At 38.3% G+C, this 22,347-nt stretch overlaps 1 protein-coding gene across 2 annotated transcripts in view; it reads left to right on the forward strand.

The window, feature by feature from the left end:
• Window positions 1-9,045: 9,045 nt before the first annotated feature.
• LOC128600959 (filamin-A-interacting protein 1) overlaps window positions 9,046-22,347 on the forward strand; it is a 48,227-nt gene continuing 34,925 nt past the window's right edge. For both annotated transcript variants that reach the window (XM_053613780.1, XM_053613779.1), the window contains exon 1: window positions 9,046-9,443. The gene's annotated coding sequence lies outside the window, so the exon portion shown is untranslated. The remainder of the gene's footprint in view (window positions 9,444-22,347) is intronic.

Genomic DNA, 22,347 nt, shown 5'->3' on the forward strand with positions numbered 1-22,347 from the left:
AATCATGTCCAATCAACTGAATTTACCACAGCTGGACTCCAATCAAGTTGTAGAAACATCTCAAGGATGATCAGTGGAAACAGGATGCACCTGAGCTCAATTTTGAGTGTCATGGCAAAGGCTGTGAGTACTTATGTACATGTGCTTTTTTGTTTTTTATTTTTAATAAATTTGCAAAGATTTAAAGCAAACTTCTTTCAAGTTGTCATTATTGTTTGTAGAATTCTGAGGAAAATATTGAATTTAATCCATTTTGGAATAAGGCTGTAACATAACAAAATGTGGAAAAAGTGAAGCGCTGTGAATACTTTCCGGACGCACTGTATCAATATATGGATTTGTGGATTATTATTATTATTATTTTTCACATATTTATTTAGTATAAGTGATTACACTAGCACCATCTAGTGACCAGATCTAGACATCTCTGCTGAAAAAGAGCACATTTAGACAAATTAGAATTTGTTTCAAACAATTTACTCTGCTCAGATAAATAAAAAATATGACTTTTTGTCAATAATTCAGCTTGTTATATCTGGAGAAAGATGCATTGTGCGTATGAACCCAAGAACACGATACTCACAGTGAAGTACGGAGGTGGGAGCACAATGATATGGAGCTGATTCTCTGCAAATGCTACTGGAACATTACACATCATTGAAGAGAACATGAATGGAACATACTGTATAATGACATACTGGAGCAGAATTTAATCTCATCGGCCAAAAAAAAAAAAACATTCTGGGGAGAATTCATAAGGACCCCAAACATACAGCCAAAATAACTCAAGAAGGCCTTGCATGGTCTAGCCAATCTCTGGATTTGAATTCCACTGACAATTTGTGGAGGATTTTTTAGAGGGACCATCATAACCTTGAGGAATTGAAGATGATTTGCCAAGGGGAATGGGACAAAATTTAACTACAATGCTGCAAAAAAGCTGATTACTTCTTACCGAAGACGTCCCGAAGCTGTAATTTTGCAATAAAGTAATGTTGGTAATTTGTGGTTTCTGAATATTTTTTGACCCATTAGTTTTTTAAAACATGATTATTAATTTAAAAACATTTTTAATGGTTAATATTTTTAAAACATGGTTATTAATACACACTTTTTGTTCATACTTCAAGGTACAAAGTCAAAAGGCATTAATGTTAATGTGTTCATTTGAAGTGGATATATGCACTGGATGTACATTAAATGACAAAAACAAGTCCGAATACTTATTTTCTTTCCTTCACTGTAAACATTTATTATTATTATTATTATTATTATTATTATTATATTTTTTATTTACTTTACTGTACACATCTTGCCAGACTGATGTTTATCAGCCATTCGCCTGACAAAAACACATTCTCCATCGCGCTTACGCACAATCACATGTTACACACTGCGGTTCCCATCAGCTGTGTCTGAATAGAGTCTCTGTGTCTCTCAGCGTGTCTTTTGAATATGGGCTCTGTTCTTCAAGTTACACTCATCTACATGTACATACCTTCAACTCAATGTAATTAAGTAAGAGTTATAATGATATGCTGGGATTCCTGGAATGTCTGCACCCACACAAGTGCACACACACACACACACACACACACACACACACAGTGTTTCATGTCCATCAGCAGTGAGTATAGTGGAATGTTATCATGCTTTGTGCATGTCATGAATTTGATTGTTTTGCCTGTAGGATGGCTGTGTTTGGATGAGTGATACAATGTGAAGCCACTGTTCCCGACTTCTCATGCAACAACACACCATCCCTTTTTATTTTCTTTAGTAAAAGAATAAAAGCCATGCTGAACACATTTACAGTCATTGTTAACAAATTGGATTGATAAAAAAATGAACACAGTTGTGGTATATATGGGCCTGTTCCATTTTGTAGATGCAGAAGTTTAAAAAAAAACTGGACCAGTCAATGATTTCTGTATGTGAGTGTTAGATATATATCAAATATTTGAAATAAAGCTGACAAGCAAACAGTTGTCCGTTAACTTGTAAGTGTTATTAATTTTGTGTATTTCGTGTATATTAAAATATAAAATCAGTGCAGGCTTTGTAAATGTTATGCATGTTTTATGTGAGAGAAATCATTTCACTGACACGTTACAAAGGTACACAAACAACAGGCTGAAATAATCTGAGATAAATTCAAGTGCAGAGCAGATGTTACAGTCAACTGGAGTCTACTCTGATGCTGGAGGAACAATCTCTAAGCTCTGAATAAAAGCTGCAGTGACAGTCTATAGGTGCACACCAACATAAGCATCCATTTTATTACATGTTCCTCTATGAATAAGAATCGAGGTTAGTGTGTCTGAGGTGAACCGACAAACATTCAAGCTGCATATCAAAACAAATTCTTGTAGTATGGTATGTTACCATGACATACTGTATCTAGACCTAAACTCTAGGAAGACTATGGAAATTTGGATGGTGTGTTTAATTTAATGTTTTAATTTCACTGAACATGCACCACTTTTGCACTATTGCTCTATTAACATTTAAAAAATATTTTATTATTATGAGACGCCACAAAGTATGAATGTTACGATCCCGCCGGCAGATGGCACTGTGGCGACAACGTGCACGAGCGGCTTGAAGTGCGCATGGACGCTAAAGCTGTGTCAAGTGTTGCCAGCTGTATTTTTTCTACCCAAAATGTTGGGTTGAGCCTTTTGGTGGGTTAGTGTTAACTACATTTACTACATGTTTTGGACAAGGCAAGCTGTATTAATTGGCATTAGAAGGATGGGTTAGAGCCGTGTTCATGCATTCGGTGAATGTTAATGCTGGGTAACAGGTGCAGACAGCCAGTGGCTAATGGAACTTAACTAGCTCAGTAATGTCAAGGTCAAAAGTTCTTCACAAGGTTAATGTGACAAGAAGAGGTTGGGGGTTACAGTAGGTTGTAATGTTTTCCACTATCTCTGTAATGTTGGTTAAATGAATTAGGTTGTGCAAAAAAAATTGGCAGTGAGGTGCTAAAGGCTGGAAAATAAATATTCACAAGCTAGCTAGATTTTCCTGGTGAGTCTACAGCACCATTTTGTTCATTAGGAGAGTGAAGGTCACATTTCGATAATTGCACAATTTGGGATTCTGTAACACAATTTGTCAGCCCAAAGGCATTTGTCCACATTTTGTAGCTAACAACTAACCAACACTCTTTTTGCTCTTTTACAGCTTTTCAGATGGAAGGGAGTGGGACTTGTGTCTTCACAGATGACATGGAGATTTGTAAGAAGCATCAACTCCAATTCTTACATCTGACATATGTTTAAATGATTTTAATAAATGTCACCTGGATTTCATGGAACTGTGTGTTTATTTTGTGAGCATTTTAGTAGTATTTTAACAAATTGCATTTTAGGATAATTGTAGGGAAAAAAGTATAAACACATCTGTATAATTTGTGTTATTTTTAACACATCTTTGTGTGGAAATGTTTAACACACAACACTGTTAAAAGCAACACAAAATGTGTCGTCCTTAACTAGACATGCAGGTGTGTTAAAAATTAACACATGATTGAGTGAATGTTCGTATCAATATATTTATCCATAAAACCATTACTGTACATTAGAGAAAGCAAAAATGTGTGATAATTCAATTCAATTTTATTTGTATAGTGCTTTTTACAATAGACATTCTCAAAGCAGCTTTACAGAAATATATCAACATGGTATACAGATATTAAGTGTGAATTTATCCCAATTAACTGGATAACAGTCCAGTTTACATGACATTAAATGCACCGTTATCTTCGTTAGCTTTGGTTTACTTGTTTGTAACGCCCACTGGATCGTAAGTTGGTTACTCAGTTTTTTTTGGATGTTTTAAACTTCTCCTTTGATCAAAATCTGATGTTTTGGTCTTAAAAATGACTTATTTGAGTCATTTACTTCAAAGTCTGTATATAAACACCACTTTAGCAGCTTTAGCAATACATTCCTCAACACCTCCTTGTGCATAAATAAAGGAGATACCATACTGACATATTTGTTTATAATGTGGTGTATTTGACATTTTCAAAAGGTAAGAACAACCCATTTGCTGAGTTAAAATGAATAACCCAACGTGATGGGTTAGTTTAGCTCAAAATGTGTTCTGTCCTATATTTACCTAGCTGTTGGGCTAAAAATGACCCAATTTGGGTTCTTTAACCCAATGTTTTTTAGAGTGTATGGTGAGATTATCCACTGAAACAAGGGTGAGACTGTTTTTATGGTGTTTTTTCTTTTTTGAAAATGCAAATCTTTAGGGCATATGGAGCCATCCAAAGCATGAGATGGTGAGTCTTCCTGTCCTCTGCTCTTACAAAATGCCGTATCATTGTTGATTCATTTGGAATGCACAATGACACATCTTTTATAGAAGAATGTATCAGTTTTTCTTTTTAGCACTCCAGTTCCATATGCCAAGTCTTGAATGATCGCCTGAGCCAAAATCCTCATGTTTTACAGTGTTCGTGTATTAAATGCTTTCAGTTTATAAGTTTGAACTCTGGCTGAGATGCCTTTCTGAAGAAGAAAAAAACAACAACAACCCACAAGCAGACATGCTTGTAATATAATCGCCTGAGTCATTACAGCTCAGGATATTTCCCTGAAATGAGTCTGATGATTTAGGTAGGGCATGTCTGAAGATGATGTCATCAGGAATTATCAGCGTAAAAAGAAAATACCTTATGCTGAGTGTACTGAGTGTAGCTTATACAAGTGAAGTGGTAAGTGGTGTCAGCTGCTACCCCAACTATGATCCTTGCCACCCTAATGGCCACTTCATGTCTACAGCCCTTAAATATGACAGAAATGTTTGGGGCGCTGGGCACCACTGAAAATAATCACTGATGCAGTAGTAAATACGTAACATTAATGTGCTTTAAAGTTTGATGTAAAGGTGACATATCACCTAATTCAAGCAATGCAGAGACAAAATACATAACTGTCATTTCAGTAGCTTGACACTGCCATAAGTATTCATAAAATCATATAAGCAGAAATAAGAAATGCACTTTCCATTTGTCAGAGAAAATATACAAAAATATGTCATTACAGGCTCCTAATAGTATCATAAGTATTCATAAAAATCTTATAATCAGAAATAAGGAAGGTACTTACTGTATAAGAAAAGTGTCAGAGAGAAGATAAACAAGTCTGTCATTACAGTTGTCATAAATATTCATAAAGTAATAGGAAATTCACTTTGATCATGTATAAAAGAAAACAGACCCAAGTCTGTCTCCATGCCAGTACTGAGTTACAAAATCAGGTGCTATGATGTTTTAATGCAAGCTGGGAAAATGAACAAAGCAGTCTTTATGATAGCCAACACCTACTGCAATAAAGCTTTATAAATATGTGTATAGTTGTATGTCTACAGAGGTGTCACATAGTCCTATGGACAAAAGGGTAATTGAATATTCTTACCTTGGTAACAGGCAAAAAAAATCCATTGCAAAACAGCCCAGATGCACTTCCTCCCCAATTCCAGCACTTGTTTAATGTGCGACAGTCAGCACTGTATCTTAGGGAGTTTTTGGTTAACTATTGTATTATTGGGAATCTTGTGTTGTTTGGTCACATTTTTGTCATTTCTCTATGTGGCATTTAAAATACCAACATAATTCTTAAAATCCTTTAAAAAATCTGTGTTACTGTTCATCTCATTAAGCAATATGAGAATAATAGTATATTCAAAGACAGCGTTTAGGTTGAAGTTGAGGTTTTAGACTTTAAAACACAGACAAACAGGGCAAAGTAAAGGGAAAAAAGAGGAAAAAACCAAATGCTCAGAAATGGGGTTCATGCATGGTAAGAAAAAAAAAAAGACAATTTTGCTGTTCTGTCATCTTTTGTGTAATGTGTACTTTGATTAGACAATGTGTGCTTGGTCTATCTACACATTATGGCCAAAAGTATGTGGACAGCTGACCATCACAAAACCATATGTGGTCTTTCCCACTCTGCTGAAACAAAGATGCAAGCACACAGTTGTATAGGATGTCTTTGGATGCTGTAGCATTACAAATTCCCTTCATTGGAACTAAAAGGCACAAACATGTCAATACTTCTGTGCACAAAGCGAACTCCATGAAGACATAGTTTGCCAAGGTTGGAATTGAAGAACTCAAGTGGTCTGCACAGAGCCCTGACCTCAACCCCACTGAACACCTTTGGGATGAACTGGAATACTGACTGCACAACAGGCCTCCTCTCCTGACATCAGTGCCTGATCTCACTAATGCTCTTGTGGCTGAATGAACACAAATCCCCACAGCCAAGCTCCAAAATCTAGAGGAAAGCCTTCATAGAAGAGTGGAGGTTATTATAACAGGAAAGGGGGACTAAATCTAGAATGAGATGTTCAAAAAGCACACATGGGTGTCAGATGTCCATAAACCTTTGGCAAAAAAGTGTACTTTTAGATTCTCCTCTAATAGCATATTGGGGGAAAACATATGATAGAGTAAATAATCCACCTTATTAATGTTCATTGCACCTGTGATTGTATTTCACGTTCACCTTCTTAGTTGATGACAGATATGTCAGCGCAGTGGGCTGAAAAATATCAGCCCAAGTGAAGATCAAATCACTGACGCAAACATCAACGATAAGCTGTATACATCTTCATATTATTATGTTCTAAAAAAAAATGCTTTTAGATATTTCTTAACAGAAAATCATCTGATGTACATTTTATGTTTGAACAACTGAGGGCTAAGCCCTGCTCACCTATTTATATGAGCTGCCCCTGCATAACAGGAAGAAGCTGAGGAAAAACATCATAAAGAGTTTGAGGAGCGGTGTGGGATGTACAGAAAGTCCAGTGTTGGTTAATGAGGAACAGGCTTAGAGCGGTAGAATGATGGCGATCTGGCAGTGATGTAAAGATCGGGCTGGAATGTTGGAGGATTCAGGAACAGCATTAATTCTTGGAGCAACAGTTGATCCCACGTGACACATACCTTTGGGTAATTTCATGTTCTTCTTAAATGAAAATAAACTTTTTTTAATATTGAAAGCAGACTGTATTGGTTAGAGGACATAAATATAACCGTCCATAAATACTGCTTATCCTACATAGGGTCGCAGGGAAGCCTGGAGCTAGGAAATATCCCAGGGATCTTGGCGGACACCCTGGTAACTGTAAGCTAAATTCTAAACTGGTAACTGTAAGCTAACAATGATCTTTATTACCACAAATTACAGTATATGAGAAAGAATGAGTGGCGTTGAAAGAAAAATCCTTGACATCTACTCTGGTGTATTATGTGTGCCTGGGCTCCTGAAGACATATCCCCCTGCAGTTCTCGCCTGGCTTCCCAATGATGATAAACAGGGTTGAGCCTGGCTGGTACCTGGATGGGAGAACTCCTGGGGTAAGCTAAGATTGCTGCTGCAAGTGGTATTAGTGAGGCCAGCAGGGGGCGCTCATCCTGTAGTCTGTGTGGGGCCTAATGCCCTAGTATAGTGATGGGGACACTATACGGTAAAAACAGCACCGTCGTTTGGATGAGACGTTAAACTGATCATAAAAGAGTAGGGATATAACCCTGGTGTCCTGGTGAAATTGACCCTTCTCTATCAAGGCTCCCTAATAATCCCCATCTCTGAATTGGCTACATCACTCTCTCCTCACTCTCTCCTCTCCACTAACAGCTGGTGTGTGATGTGGTGCATTATGGCTGCTGCCGCATCATCCAGGTGGATGCTACACACTAGTGTTGGTTGAGGAGACCCCCCCCCCAATACTATGTAAAGTGCTTTGAGTGTCTAGAAAAGTGCTAAATAAATGCAACTGTAACTAACTTAAGTTCAAGAATAACCAAAATCAATCCCAACCTTTTTTTTTAAACTTCTTTAATGTCACCTTATTAACAGCCTTTGTATGCAAACACATGATACGAATAGGAAGTGCATTATTTGGTTCACAGGGGCGCTGGAGAGGTGACAGATCCTGTGGGATTGATTCTTTTTATTGTGTAAAAAGAATGAGTTTCATACAGAATAGAACCAAATCATGAATGATCTGTAATGTTGTGGGGCTGTTTTTCCTCCAAAGGCCCTGAGAACCTTGTGAGTATAGATTCAATTGAGTTCAGTTTGATTTATAATAGCACTTTTAACAATGGACATTGTCACAAAGCAGCTTTACAGAAATCCGACTTAGATCCCTAATGAGCAAGCCAGCCGTGACAGTGGCAAGGAAAACCTCCCTGTTGAATAGAATAGTAATAAATAAAGTATGACAGGAAATTGAATGGAAATATTGGCTTAATTTTTTTCCTTTTTCCACCTGGCAAGGTGATGAACGATATTACAGTATAGTCCCTTCCTATAGGTCATAAATATCAATATCAACCCTGTCTATCAGTATGACAGTCTGACTTACACTGACCTGTAAAATGCTATTGATACTTAATTAATTTTATTATAATTATTTTTTAAAAATATATTTAAAGGCCTTGACCTGGCCTTTAAATAAATCTATTTTTCAATCCAACGTCTTTTCTGTGTCCACAGTATTTAAAAACTTCATGCTAGATGAATTGTGGATGGCTTTTCCACACCATCTCTTTGCTCACTAGGATTTCATGAAGGCTCAGACTTGATAGAGTCTGATTCCATATACAGTAATTAACGTAAATGTAAGACTCTGTCTTGATTGTTTGACATAAAGCAGGTTATACTGTGATACAGCTGATCCCTTTTTGTTGAACATGTTTGTCTTGAACATGTTAAATTAAGCTTGGCACTGTGTATTTAATGTGAACACAGCCCTGGGTTTGGTATAAACTTGTGCCAGTGTTCACCAGGTCCATTTCAGGCTGTATAATATGGCTTTGCTGGAATGATCTCTGTGTTTATGGGGGAGTCTGAGAGCTCAGCTGTCAGCTGGGCCTGGAAAGCTCGGCCACAATCTGCTCAGCTGCTAACAGCAACGAGTGAGTGAGAACACGGGTTAAATATAGACACAGTTCTGGTCCATACACTCCACACACCACTTTTATTTCACTCTGTGGAACAAAAAGGAGGAGTGGGAGCCTACCAACGGTCTGCTTGGCTCTCTCTGACCTTGCTTACTTCAAGCTTGGAGCTTGAATTTTTAAGTGCTGGTGGTGATAGAGAAGATCTGACCACCTCCTTTCTCTGATTGGTCTCTCTCTCTCTCTCTCTCTCTCGCCACACTCTCCTTTCTCTCTCTTCTCCTTCGAAGCATGTCAGAGTGTCTCTGCTGGCTTGCAGAGTTCGAGAGAGGACAAAACACAGACAGGGAGTTAGAGGCAGGAAAGAGGGTTGGAAAGAGTTCTCTTTCTCATGGTGTCTCCTTCTGGGCTGTTCAACTGAAGCAGAAGTCAGAAGAAGGACTGGAAGTTATTTTAGGATTTCTTTTGCTTTCTGTAAGCACTCATACTTTGGGACCATTGTTGAAAGGTAGGGCACTGCTCTTGTTTCTCAGTTTGTGTTTGTTATGTCTGTTATCCAACAGTGGTATAAGGAACTGTCATGTGCGTTTACAAAACTGAACAAGAACTTCATGGGGAAAATGATTACTGAACATTTTACTCCAACATTATTCATTATTGATTTATGTCTATGGGAATGATAATTACCAAAACTGTAACATGTGTGCATTGACTCATTGCTGTACAACTCATGCGAGTTACTCTCAGAGTCCCATATTCGAAGGAAAGCTATCACTCAAAAATCTCTGGCTGCAATTCTGAATTTCAGCAGAGTCTCTGTTCAGGAAATGCTTCCATACATTGCTTTAATGGATTACATCTCAGAGCAGTGGAGAGTTCAGCATCACACCCAAGAAAGTTAGGTGAGAAGTAAGCTTTCAGCCTTGACAAGGAAATGATACAGCGCCAGTGTCAGACACGGACACTGCAGCTCGATAATCTCCTGAGAGGTGTTTAAACATTTCAGTTTGTAAAGATTAAGATCCAAAAACATTAATATCCAGAAAGAGAGACAATTAGTTTACATCTTAAAGGGATAATTAGTCAAATCTATATTACACAATGTTTCCCTTATCTCAAATGTAACCCATCAGCCATAGACATGTATAGTGTGTGATACTTGTTTCTTTAGTTTTGCACTGGAGATATGAAGCTAATCTAGCTAACAAGTAATGGACATCGGTCTTCCCCAAAAGCTTTGCCTCAAACCACATCCAGTTTTTTGGCAACATTGCACAAATACGGTCTGATCTGTTGTAATCTTTAAAAATCATAATAGTAATAAAATAAAATTGTATTTAGCAAACAGTATTTAACAATACACCAATGTTATGGGTGTATTTACAATTTTGCTTAAAGCAAATGTATTTTGCGTGACCTTTCATTTAATCCTTATTTTCTTAAAGAGTTAATGGTTGAACATGTCTGGTCTTTGATTCTGTATTGAAAAATTCCATGCTAAAGCCACTTTAGTGAAAGAGCACACAATTTGTGTAACATTGAATAAATAATAATGGCATTCCACCATGTTAAGCTTCAGTATTCCTAGCACTTTGTTCAGGTCATAGAAATGTGATTTGAGCTAGTATGTTTTTCACTTGGCTGACAGCAAGCTATATGCCCAGGATTTACAATAACAACTACCCTGAAATCCTCATATTTCTGCTATAAATATGAATATACTGGACAACACATGGTTCACAAATTTCTACGTAATCCACTCTATATTTCTTCTTGGCAAGTTTCACCTTGTGTCTCTTTTATGAATTTCATTTGGTGTGTGGAAGTACACAATAAATTTTCTACTTCCTTTGGTCTGCTTTTCTTGGTCATATAATAGAAGGCACTGTAAACTCCTGACGTCTGTCCATAGACTAACTGAAATAAGTCAAATCTTCACAAACAATATGATGTCCTTCCTTGCGATACCACAGAGATATGATGCTTGTTGCCTTTTTTTCCCAGAGGTATCTTAATTGCCTCTCTCACCCTCAGGAATGGCTAACACCATGTTTTCTTTTAAACGGTAGCCAGAACCGGCGTCACAGCTGAGAGCTAAGCGATAAGCAGCTCGGCCCATGAGATCAGCAGCCTAATTCAGCTCGCTCATGTCACTGAGGGAGAGAAACAACAGCACAGAAACTGCCTGACACATAGCAACATAACAGAGTTATATTGGCTTTGGGTTTTTCCTAAATTAATTCTTTAATGTATTGCAGTAGAAAGCTACAGAACACTCATGTGCATAAATATTCCTCCACTTCAGAAACTCAGTCATCATCTGGTAGTTTATGAAATGATTAAAACAATGAAATGAAAAGCCAAAAGCATTATATCATCTCTCACTTTATCTAGTTTTGGTTAAATTTTAGACAGTATTTCTGTTCAGCATAATCCAATTTTAGTCTATGATCTAGATGTGAAATATTGCCTACAGAAAGTAATAGATGTGTATAAAAAAATACACATTAAGTGTATAGCAGCTGATAACTGATATATATATATAAAGATTGTGATTGACAGACTTTCATAACTTGAATCTTGTATCCTGGCATCTTGAGTATACAAAATAAAGGTGTAAGCGCCATACACTGGCTGATCGACTGCATGTGCAGAAGAAATCATCTGTGTAAATTAGATTAGAAATTTTTTTTTATTATTATTATTTTATTTAAACTGAAACAAATCTATTGAAAAATGCTAAAAACACAGTGAACACTATGCGTATAGACATCTCAAGGTCTGCAGCCTTTTGTCAGTGGGTGTTTCTTAAAATTCCAGCCATGAAACACAGAATTTTTTATATCCTGGTCGTCATAATACGACCAGACACACTGGACCTAATCATTAATCACACACATGCAGAAAAAAGATGCACATACTGAAAAATCTGATGTAACGATGGTCTCATTTTTCACAACTTGTCCTTCCAAACATTCCTAAAGATTTCAGAAAGGCATCATGGGAATGCTGTAATATCGATTTGATTTAAACTTCTTTCAGATGCTTCTATAATTCGTAAGATATTTGGAGCGATTCACTGTGGATGTAACCCTTGAGAGCCTTGAACACTGGAAGATAATTCTGAAAAGTCGTCATAAGTGGTGGAGACACTGGACATAGTCAGCATTTGTTCTCTCTCTCTCTCTCTCCTCCCCTCGCTCTTTCTCTGCTCTCTCTGCATTTACTTTATGAGGGAAGTGATCTCATTTCCATCCCAGCAGAAAGGCATTTGAGACCAGGCTGCTTGAAGAGTACATCTGGCCAGTGATGTCACTCCTCTGGACATGGATGGCTGAGTCTGTGGAGATAAACCTCCAAACTTATCACTTGCGTTCACTCATTGATCACACTCACTCAGACCCAAAACTCTTTCTCCTCCCTTTTACATTGCACATATTCCAGACCATTAAAAATGAAACATGAACCCAAGTGTTATACAACTATCCATGTTTCTCGCTTGGCCTGTAATGAAGTACAGTAACTCTGGAGCCTTTCCCCAACTCAGGCCTGCATTTATGACCTCTATTTTTATACCCGCTGTGGAGTTATGGCCCTTCATCCACTGTAGGTGACCTGTAATAGGGTCATGTTCATTTGGAGGACGGCTTAAATAAACTTCGGCAGAAAGTCCCTCTCTAGTTATGCTACCTTTCAGATTTTCCTTTAACTCCTCACCAGTTAGCTCCACCACAGGTGCTTCAGGGCTCCAAATGACAAAATTATTCTGTAAAAAATTAATGACCTGATGTCCAATCATGTGTATATTAAACTGTAGACCGGTGTGTATAAAAAAAACTGTAGACCTGTAGATACCAATTAACAGAAAATTAAGTTAAGTGGCTTTAGATTTGCTTATAGGTGTTTAATGGATCTGAATCCATTAATATTAAAGGAATACTCTAGTGTTACTCAACATAAACTCCATCTACGTTATCTATATAATGTGTATTAATACAGACAATAATTCGGACCCGCTTGCTTGTACTGAGAAAACAATGACAAACCTGTTTACTCTAAACATGAGGTCTATGGGCAGATGTTGAATTTCCTAAATAAATGCTTTCGTCAATTCATCAATCAAATAGATTTCTAAATTAAGCTATAAATCTGTATAATTCACCCTTTCCGAGATGAAGAAAACTTTTTAGAGGAAAAAATTCGTGGTTATGCGTCACCACTGTATTTGTGTGGATCTGGTTGCACATGGATACCACAAAACCACAAAAAGAGTAAGGAACCGTAATTACTTTTTACTATATTGGATAAAACTTCATAAGAACAGCTTTGGTAACAATTCCTCTTAAGTCAGTCTCATCCTAAGTCCTTTATCATTATTGTGTAACTGTTAGTTTCAAATTCGCCCCCCTGCCCCCCCCCCCCCAAAAAAAACCCCCAAAAAACAATAACAACAACTTATTGATGAATTTCAACAACTGCCCTTAAACTTTCATTATAAGGGCGTTTCAAGTAAACATTTTTTTGTTTTGTTTTGTTTTGTTTTTTCTCATGGATTCTCAAGGATTTCTGTCTCTGGTAATCAGACAAATGCTGCAGATGCAGTAATTCGAGATTAGGTGGAAAAATGCTGGAGAATTCCTTTAACATTCCCAACATGCAAACTTCAAACCATAGGTCATATGACATCTAAGGATGTCTCTCACATCCTAAAGATAAATGCTAAGCGACGAAAGCACAGAGCAGATGGCTGGGAAGTAATTAGGCTAAAGCTAGATTTATGATCTAGACCATGTAACTTGGACTCACCCATGATGTTTTAAACTCAGCGTGCCAGCTGTGAGGTGCTGGGTATTAATAGCAGCCCGAATTGGAAAGCATCACACACGCAGTGTGAAGTGCAAAACCTGTTGATGAAATTAAATTAAACCTGAGACCAGTCTAGAAAGCTAGTGGATCCACAGAACCCAAATGTATTACAGAAAAAATAATCTTGCCTCTGAAATTGTACCTTTTTAATAACCAGGAGATTCCGATTATAGTTATTTAAGTCATTATATTTCACAGATTTATACCAGAGTGCTGCTGAGTTCTCCATTCTGATTGGTCAGATGTTGTTGATAAATTTTCTATAACAACAGCTGTGGCAATATTTCTGACTGCAAATCACAGGTTTGTATTACTTCACTTCACCCATTTAATACCTTCTCATTATTATCCTAACTACTCACACAGGGACATGTATGGTGGACGCTCCACATAACGGATTACAAAATGCGTGACTGTTGATATAGTGGAATTTTCTGTGAGGAGATGTTTATTTATCATTTTTGAAGGGAGTCTCCAGTGTCAGCACTTTGTAACAGTTAGCGGTAAAGCTGTAATTTTAAGTTTTCTGACACAGGATAATTTTTAGGATGGAGGTATTAGCGCTTTCTTGCTAACCTCACAAGCTTTTTTTTGATTTATTAACTTTAAGCGAGAGAAAAAGAAGAGAGTGGTAAGGGAACGGCAATGATAACATGTTTCACAAACGTTTCACAACGTTAAATGTAACTATACATGAATAAAACCATATGTTGTTCTTTAATAATTTATTTGGAAAAAAAATAGCATTAGTAAATTGTTGTGGTATAAGATGAATAAAATATTTTGGGGTATGATGTTATTGGAAAATAATCAACTCCCAAGGCGGTAACGGCCATCGGCTTCACATCTTCTGCATCACTGACTATTTTCCTGTAACTGCATGCCCCTTTGTGTTGATCCCTTACACAAGATTTCCTAAATATATCATATTATATAACAGCAGATTAAAAAAATGAACTATTCCTTCTAATATTAGACTTGAGATTAATTATAACTTAAGAATAACCACAGCAGTGTGTTAGGGTTTTACAATGCTGTTCTATACTTAGCTCGTAGATACTCAGTTTGTTAATACCTTATTTATGAAACTAATAGGAAAGCTTTATAGTGACAAGTGTTTCTGGACCCATCCATTGGTCCTGCGTTAAAAACAGAATGCTATCTTTGATGAACATCGGAAAACTTGCTTTTAGATGCAGTATGCCATATGTTTATATTGCACAATGATGATTATAGACACCATGAAAGGCCAATAGAGGAACCAAACAATGTGTTTAGTTTCAACAACAAAATGCTCATTAGCAACCACTGGTTCTCCCATGGGCCATGATACTGGAATTAACTGACCAGTTGTGACTGGAGAGATTATTGAAATGGTCTTATCTGACATTTGCAACACTTTTTCCACAGTTGTTTCCACACCGAATCTCTGTCCTTAAATCTGTGATAATGTTGATCTAAACCTTTTGAAATGAAATTTCATTTCATTTCAAAGAGGCTCATTTTTGTCCTACAGAATGTCCTACAGAGGCTCATTTTTGTCCTACAGAATGTCAACAGCTTTGATCTTAAACAATTTTTATTTTGTTTTTCCATTAAATTTTTACAACTATAGCTGTCTAGTTACAGCTCCATCTAGCACAAAGTGTTTAGTTAACGTCTAACAATTCTGTGTGTATTCTTGGGTTCTTCATAAGAGACACAACAGTTAATTCTTGAGTTTGATTGTGTACTTTATGCTTTCCTAATTCAATGTAAGATGCTATAAGATAAATGTTTAAATTTGAAAAGTTTCTATTTGCCACTGTAATATGAATTAGTCAGAAAATAACACATCTTCATATGTTTAAAGGTAGGTTCTGCAAGGGGGACCTTGAAAATCTCAATGTTTTTCAAGGGTTTTGTTAAGACACTATAGTCTGGGTTTCTATCTTGTCGAGAAATACTTTGGAGATACACAGTAGGTGTGTTAGAGTTAGCTCCAGTAGTGCTGCTTTTTCAGGGCAGAAGAGAAGTTACACACCACAGCAACCCTCCTGACCTAGTAGTGAACCATTGGTCTTAGTAACATAGATCTGTCATAGATTTGCTTCAGCAAATCAGGCATTCACAAAAAAAAAACACCCCCAAAAAATCAAAACAAACATCAATCAACTAAAACTAAACCCTTGTAGAGATTTACTACAGTTTAGCATGTGCCCATAAGTTCTTATATAAACCAAGTGTCACCATGTAAACAGAATAAAGCAACAGAAACTTGAGGACATGCGAAGCTAAAAGGAGATATGACCTTGCAGTTCTCCTTAATGCTAAAGGCTAACTGATGAGCCTTATGCTAATTCAAAAGCTTCTCCAAAAAGGAATAGTATGGGCATGTTCATGTTACTATCCCCTTATTTAGTCACATTTCTGCTGATCCGAATTCTATTCCCAGGAATTTTCTTCCAGGATCAGCAAATGATGATGGTGGGGGTTGGAAAGACTCCAGCACCTGTCACAAACTTGTTTTATTGCCACTAACTAGACACGCTCCCAGCTCAGTTTAAGGGGGTGGAAATGGCAAGAATGTGTTAGTGTCTTTCTTCATTACTTGTCTGGGAGTGCTCTTCCGTTGTGTCTTTCATACGAGCAAGGAAAAGAAACCATAAAAAATTCGACGTGATCTGGTAATTTAGAAAGGGGCAATGTGGTGTGTTGGCATGGAATGGAAGCAGTCATGAAGAGAATATTAGTGCGGTTCTGACTGGCTGCTGGCTGAAAGAGGGCGGCAGGTGGACATTAGCACCCAGGAGAAGCCAAAATACAGTGGCCTCGAGTCTGTTTATGTCCCACAGCAATTGCGTTAGCAATGCCTGGCTGGCCAGAGCCGGTCTTTGTGTCCCCAGTTTAGCTTGACTGCCATCCCGATGAGGATTATATATGTCAGCACAGCCAAGCAGAATCCATGGCTATATTTAAATGTTGTGTACTTGTGGTGCTGAACACCACAATATCCCAATAATTTAGGGAATTCATTAACACAAGAAGACACAATCATGCTACAGTGCTAAGTATGTTAAGATCTCGACCTCTGGCTGTGTAACATTGCTCACATTTGGCGGCTGGAGTTAAACCGATGCTTTGGCAAGTGTTGTAATGTAGATAAGTGATCAAGTAATACGGTTTGGTGTTTCTCAAGTACCTGAGGGAAAGACACCATAAATATCAACTTCAAGCAACTGTAGATGACAACCAGGGTTCAGGGTTTTCTCTCAATCCTTGGCTTTAATCTTAGAAATGTAAAACTGACCATTATTTTGTAACGGATAGCTGCACAGTGACGCAGAGGCGGAGTCCGTTCCATTCCGTGTTTTAATTAATGGAAGAAAAAAAAAGAGAGAGAGATGAAGAGAAGGGTGTGGTCTTCGGAAGCAATAAAAAGAACAGGTGACTAAAGGAGGAGAGATGAGCAGGAGGCGGAAATGAGCGGGACGCGGAACTGAGAGCCAGGTGGGAATGGCGGAACTGAGAGCCAGGTGGGAATGGCGGAACTGATGGTGTGCGTTTGCCAAAATACTTTGATTTCTTCACCAACTTCTCCTTTTGATTCACTGGTTATTCCATCACAATTGGTGGTACCCATACAGATTAAGTCGTGGTATGGAAAAGCTATCGTTGACACCGGGGCCAGCTATACTCTCCTACATGAACATCTCTGGGTTGAACTAAATAGTTCAAATGAAAACCTAAGACTGTGGACCCATGGTCCTTTGTACTTAGCCAATGGGGAAGCAGAGTCCACTTTGGGTTGGGTTGTTTTGGACATTGAGTTTCATGGAAAGGTCATTAACACCCCTGCAGCGGTGCTTCCAGCCAAAGCCCTTGCGTATGGAATTGTCCTTGGCCTGGACTTCATTTCCCGTAGCCAACTACAAATAAATGTAGCAGATCGGGTATATGGGTTTAAACTTATACCTTCTGTTATATATTCCTTCCAACCTGGCAATGCTCGCGTGTCTGGATGGAAAGGTCCAGAAACCAAGAAAAGCATAGGAAGATATGAACAGAAACATCAACTTGGGCTCTTCAGCTCCCCTCCCCCACCTATGTGTTCTTCGGAAGTGATTCAACTGAATGTGGAAGATTACATTGATCAGGCAGTATCATCTGCTCAGCTGAAGGAGGCTGAAAAGCAGCAACTGAAGAACATTCTTCAATCCAATCCTCAGGTGTGTACACATAAACCGGGTAGAACCAATGTACTACAGCATCACATATATTCCACAGCTACCATTCCCATTAAACAAAAACCCTATCGAATGTCTTCAGAGAAGCAGACCATTGTCAAGGAAAGCCTCGAGGAGATGTTATCATCTGGTATTATCGAACCATCACGTTCTGGTTGGTCTTTTCCGGTAGTACTAGTTCCAAAAAAAAAATGGTGGAGATAGATTCTATGTGGATTACCGGAAGCTTAACTCACTCACAGAAAGTGATGCCTATCCACTCCCTTCCATTGCAGAGATTCTAGAGTCCCTTGCTGGGTCTGTAATTTTTTCTACCATTGACTTAAACAGTGGATACTGGCAAGTAGCAATGTCTTCAGAGAGCAAACTCAAAACTGGCTTTATCACCTCTTCAGGCCTCTACCATTTCAATGTGATGCCATTTGGACTTAAAAATGCCCCAGCCACATTCCAGAGGCTAATGGACATGGTCTTAGAAAGTCTACGTGGTCAGTACTGTCTGGTTTACTTGAATGATATTATCATCTATTCATCATCAGTGTCTCAACATTTCTTGGACCTTCAAAAGATATTTGATGAACTGCATCGAGCAGGTCTCACTATCAATTTGAAGAAAAGTAAATTCTGCTTGCTGGAAATCAAGTTTTTGGGACACATCGTGAGTACCAAAGTGGTTACAGCTGATCCAGAAAAGGTGCGGCCCATACAGTCCTATCCAATCCCTAAAAACCTCAAGGAAGTGCAAAGATTCCTTGGCCTGTCTGGCTGGTACCACCGTTTTGTATCTGGATTCTCCAAGATCGCAGAACCCTTGAATGATTTGAAGAAGAAGGGGCGTCCTTTCCTCTGGACTCTTAAGTGCCAGCAGGCTTTTGATCAGCTTAAAGCATGTTTAACTTCACCTCCAGTTCTAGGCCATCCCAACCAACATCTTCCATTCACGGTCTACACTGATGCGAGTGAGACCGGTCTTGGAGCTGTTCTTGCACAGAAAATGGGACCAGACTCTGAACAGGTAATAGCCTGTGCAAGCCGAACACTAAATAAATCTGAAGTGAACTATTCTACAACAGAAAAGGAATGCCTTGCTGTTGTATGGGCCCTAGAAAAATGGCAATATTACCTGGAACAAAAACGGTTCACTGTGGTCACTGATCACTCAGCCTTACAGTGGGTCTTGACATCCACCAAAACCACTAGTCATCTTTTAAGATGGGCCCTAAGACTACAAAAATTTGATTTCGTAGTAGAGTACCGTAAGGGTAAGCTTAACGTAGTCCCGGACGCTCTTTCTCGCTTCCCTACCACTGCTGAGTGTGTTCTAGTTTCTTCAAAAAAGGAAATTGATGACCTCCTGTTCACTGCCGATCTCATTTGGGAAGAACAACACAAAGACCCTGAGAGTGAAAAAGTGATTAAAGCAATAGCAGAAGGAGATAAAGAGGCTATGGAGAAATACACGGCTCTGGAAGATAAGTTATACCTAACAACCCAGCTGACTGATCAACAAACTCACTATCGTATTTACATTCCAGCTTCACTTACTTTGCAGATGTTCCAGGCTTATCACCAGAGTCCTCTCAGTGGCCATCTAGGGATTTTCAAGACCTTTAAAAGGCTTCATGATGTTGCATTCTGGCCCGGGATGTGGTCAGATGTCAAAAAGCTCATCAAAGGTTGTGAGAAATGCCAAGTATTGAAGGCCGACAACAAGAAACCAGCCGGGAAAATGCAGCAAACCATTGTTAACAGTCCTAATGAGATGTTAGGAGTTGACATCATGGGCCCCTTTCCTCGTAGCTCTCAACAACATGAGTATGTGATGGTGATTGTGGACTACCATACCCGATGGGTAGAGATTTTCCCCATGCGAAACGCAACTGCTCTGACTATTGCACGTCTACTCAGATCAGAAATCTTTACAAGATGGGAAGTTCCAACATACATCCTTTCAGATAGAGGTTCTCAGTTCGTTTCCGCAGTGTTTCAGGAACTCTGTGATCAATGGACAGTTTCACCAAAGCTTACCAGCGCATACCACCCTCAGACCAACATGACCGAACGCATTAATCGTACCCTAAAATGTATGATTGCGTCTTATGTGAAGGATAATCACCGAAAATGGGATATGTGTCTTCCAGAATTCAGGTTTGCGTTAAACTCTGCAGTACAGGAAACTACCGGACTGACCCCTGTGGAACTACATTTGGGAAGGAAACTTCGGAGTCCTATGGACAAACTCCTTCAAGCGGATATTCCAGTATCTCCAGATGCTCTCCCTTATGAGACCGTCCACCGACTGAAACAGTTTCAAGCCAATGCGGAAATCAGTTCTAAGAAAGCACGTCTTTGGCAACTTAGGAATTACAACAAGAACCGAAGGGAAGTTTCTTTCAAATTTCAAGACCGAGTCTGGGTAAGAAGTTTTCCACAGTCAAGTGTATTACATCACTTTACTGCCAAGCTGCCTAAAAAATGGAAGGGTCCTTACAGAGTAGTAAGAAAACTGGGACCAGTGAACTATCAAGTTGTCCTGGAAAGAACTGGGGAAGATGTTTGGAATGTTCATGTGTGCAATTTAAAACCTTGTTACCCTACAGCGGAAGAAATGGACAGAAAAGAAAAACAAAAAATTCTGGAAATATTTTTAGACTCCTCAGATGACGACGATTTCCTTGGCTACCAAGTGGGGGAGAGTGTAACGGATAGCTGCACAGTGACGCAGAGGCGGAGTCCGTTCCATTCCGTGTTTTAATTAACAGAAGAAAAAAAAAAGAGAGAGATGAAGACAAGGGTGTGATCTTCGGAAGTAATAAAAAGAACAGGTGACCAAAGGAGGAGAGATGAGCAGGAGGCGGAAATGAGCGGGACGCGGAACTGAGAGCCAGGTGGGAATGGCGGAACTGATGGTGTGCGTTTGCCAGGGACCATGCTAATCCTTTTACTGTGGATTATAATCTTGTGGATATTGATTCCGGAGGCTGGCGAACACTTCGGGAATATCCTGCCAAGGTGAATCAACGAGCGAGGGGAGCTTTGAGGGTTCGGAAGCACATCACGGGTTTGAGATCCTTTCTTTAATACTTTTGTGGAGAACCAGTATGCTTAAATGGTTGGATGTTACTGTCTGTAAATAACTCCAAGTGTTAAGCGGAATCTGACTGCCGGTTTCCCATGCTTTCAAGTTCACGAACTCCCGTAAGCCTAAATCACCGCCACTGAAGTGCCGCTTTTAAAGTGAACAACTTTTTTGTTTTGGTTAAGAATTATTTTGGGTTTAAATGTGTTTTTTGTTTTTTGTTTTTTTTCCTGCTTTTTGTGTGTGCAAATTTTCTTGTATGAATAGAGGCTTGTTTCCTTATGGGTTCGTCTATTAATCCCACGTATGGGAAGTTTTGGTTTTCATTATTTCAGTTTCTATGACTGAAACGATCTGTATTTTCTTACGTTTATTGCATAAATAATAATAATCTTATTTTGTAAGAATTGAGTAGCCTACTGATGTTTTTTGTTCTGAGTGATGTCCAAATTATAAATTATAAGTGACGGTTAATTTGAACTGTCTGGCGCCCAAACCACGCAAGGTACCACGCTACAATTTTCAATGATAATTTTACACTTCAGAATTATATTTCTCTTTAATATGTTCTTTTTTTCCTTGTGTACAACTTTAGAAGGCAGCAGAGAAATTGAATGATAGCATGTAATATTAATGCATGTTACTTTTGTACAAAATGAAGAGCCTTCAAATGCAAACAAAACAACAGCAGCAACAAACAAAATATAGAATTGGCCTGGTTCCATGTATTACCAAAATCTTTTCAAAACACACCAATAATATTCCATTAATGTTTCATTAAATGTTCTATAGAAAATGGTATTCGTTTCTAGGTAGCCCTAATCATTTCCAGAAAATGATGCATGTGGACATTGTTTACATGTTGTAGTTGTCTTAGCTCACAATCTGTTGATGTTGTTGACAGTGAAGTTTACACTTGTGAGATTTCCTGGTATTGAGTTGATGTTTATTTGAGTTTGAGGAATTATACTGTATCTGTGAAAAACTGTTTAATTACCACTATTAGTGTGTTTAACCTTTTGACCAGTTTTTGCAATTATATCACTTTCTATTATTGGCTATTTTCAGGGATTACTTTTACAGGGATTACTTTTACAGCACTATTTTTTTGGTCATTTCAGTGTAGAGTTCTCAAGACTGAAAATATGGAAATGTAATTAAAACTAGTTTTATGGCTCCAGAGTGACGCAACAGAAACACATTCACGTTATTGTTCGGTGATTGCGAGTTTGAATCCAAGT

The sequence above is a fragment of the Ictalurus furcatus genome, chromosome 25 (assembly GCF_023375685.1).
Source record: "Ictalurus furcatus strain D&B chromosome 25, Billie_1.0, whole genome shotgun sequence".
Lineage (NCBI taxonomy): Eukaryota > Metazoa > Chordata > Actinopteri > Siluriformes > Ictaluridae > Ictalurus > Ictalurus furcatus.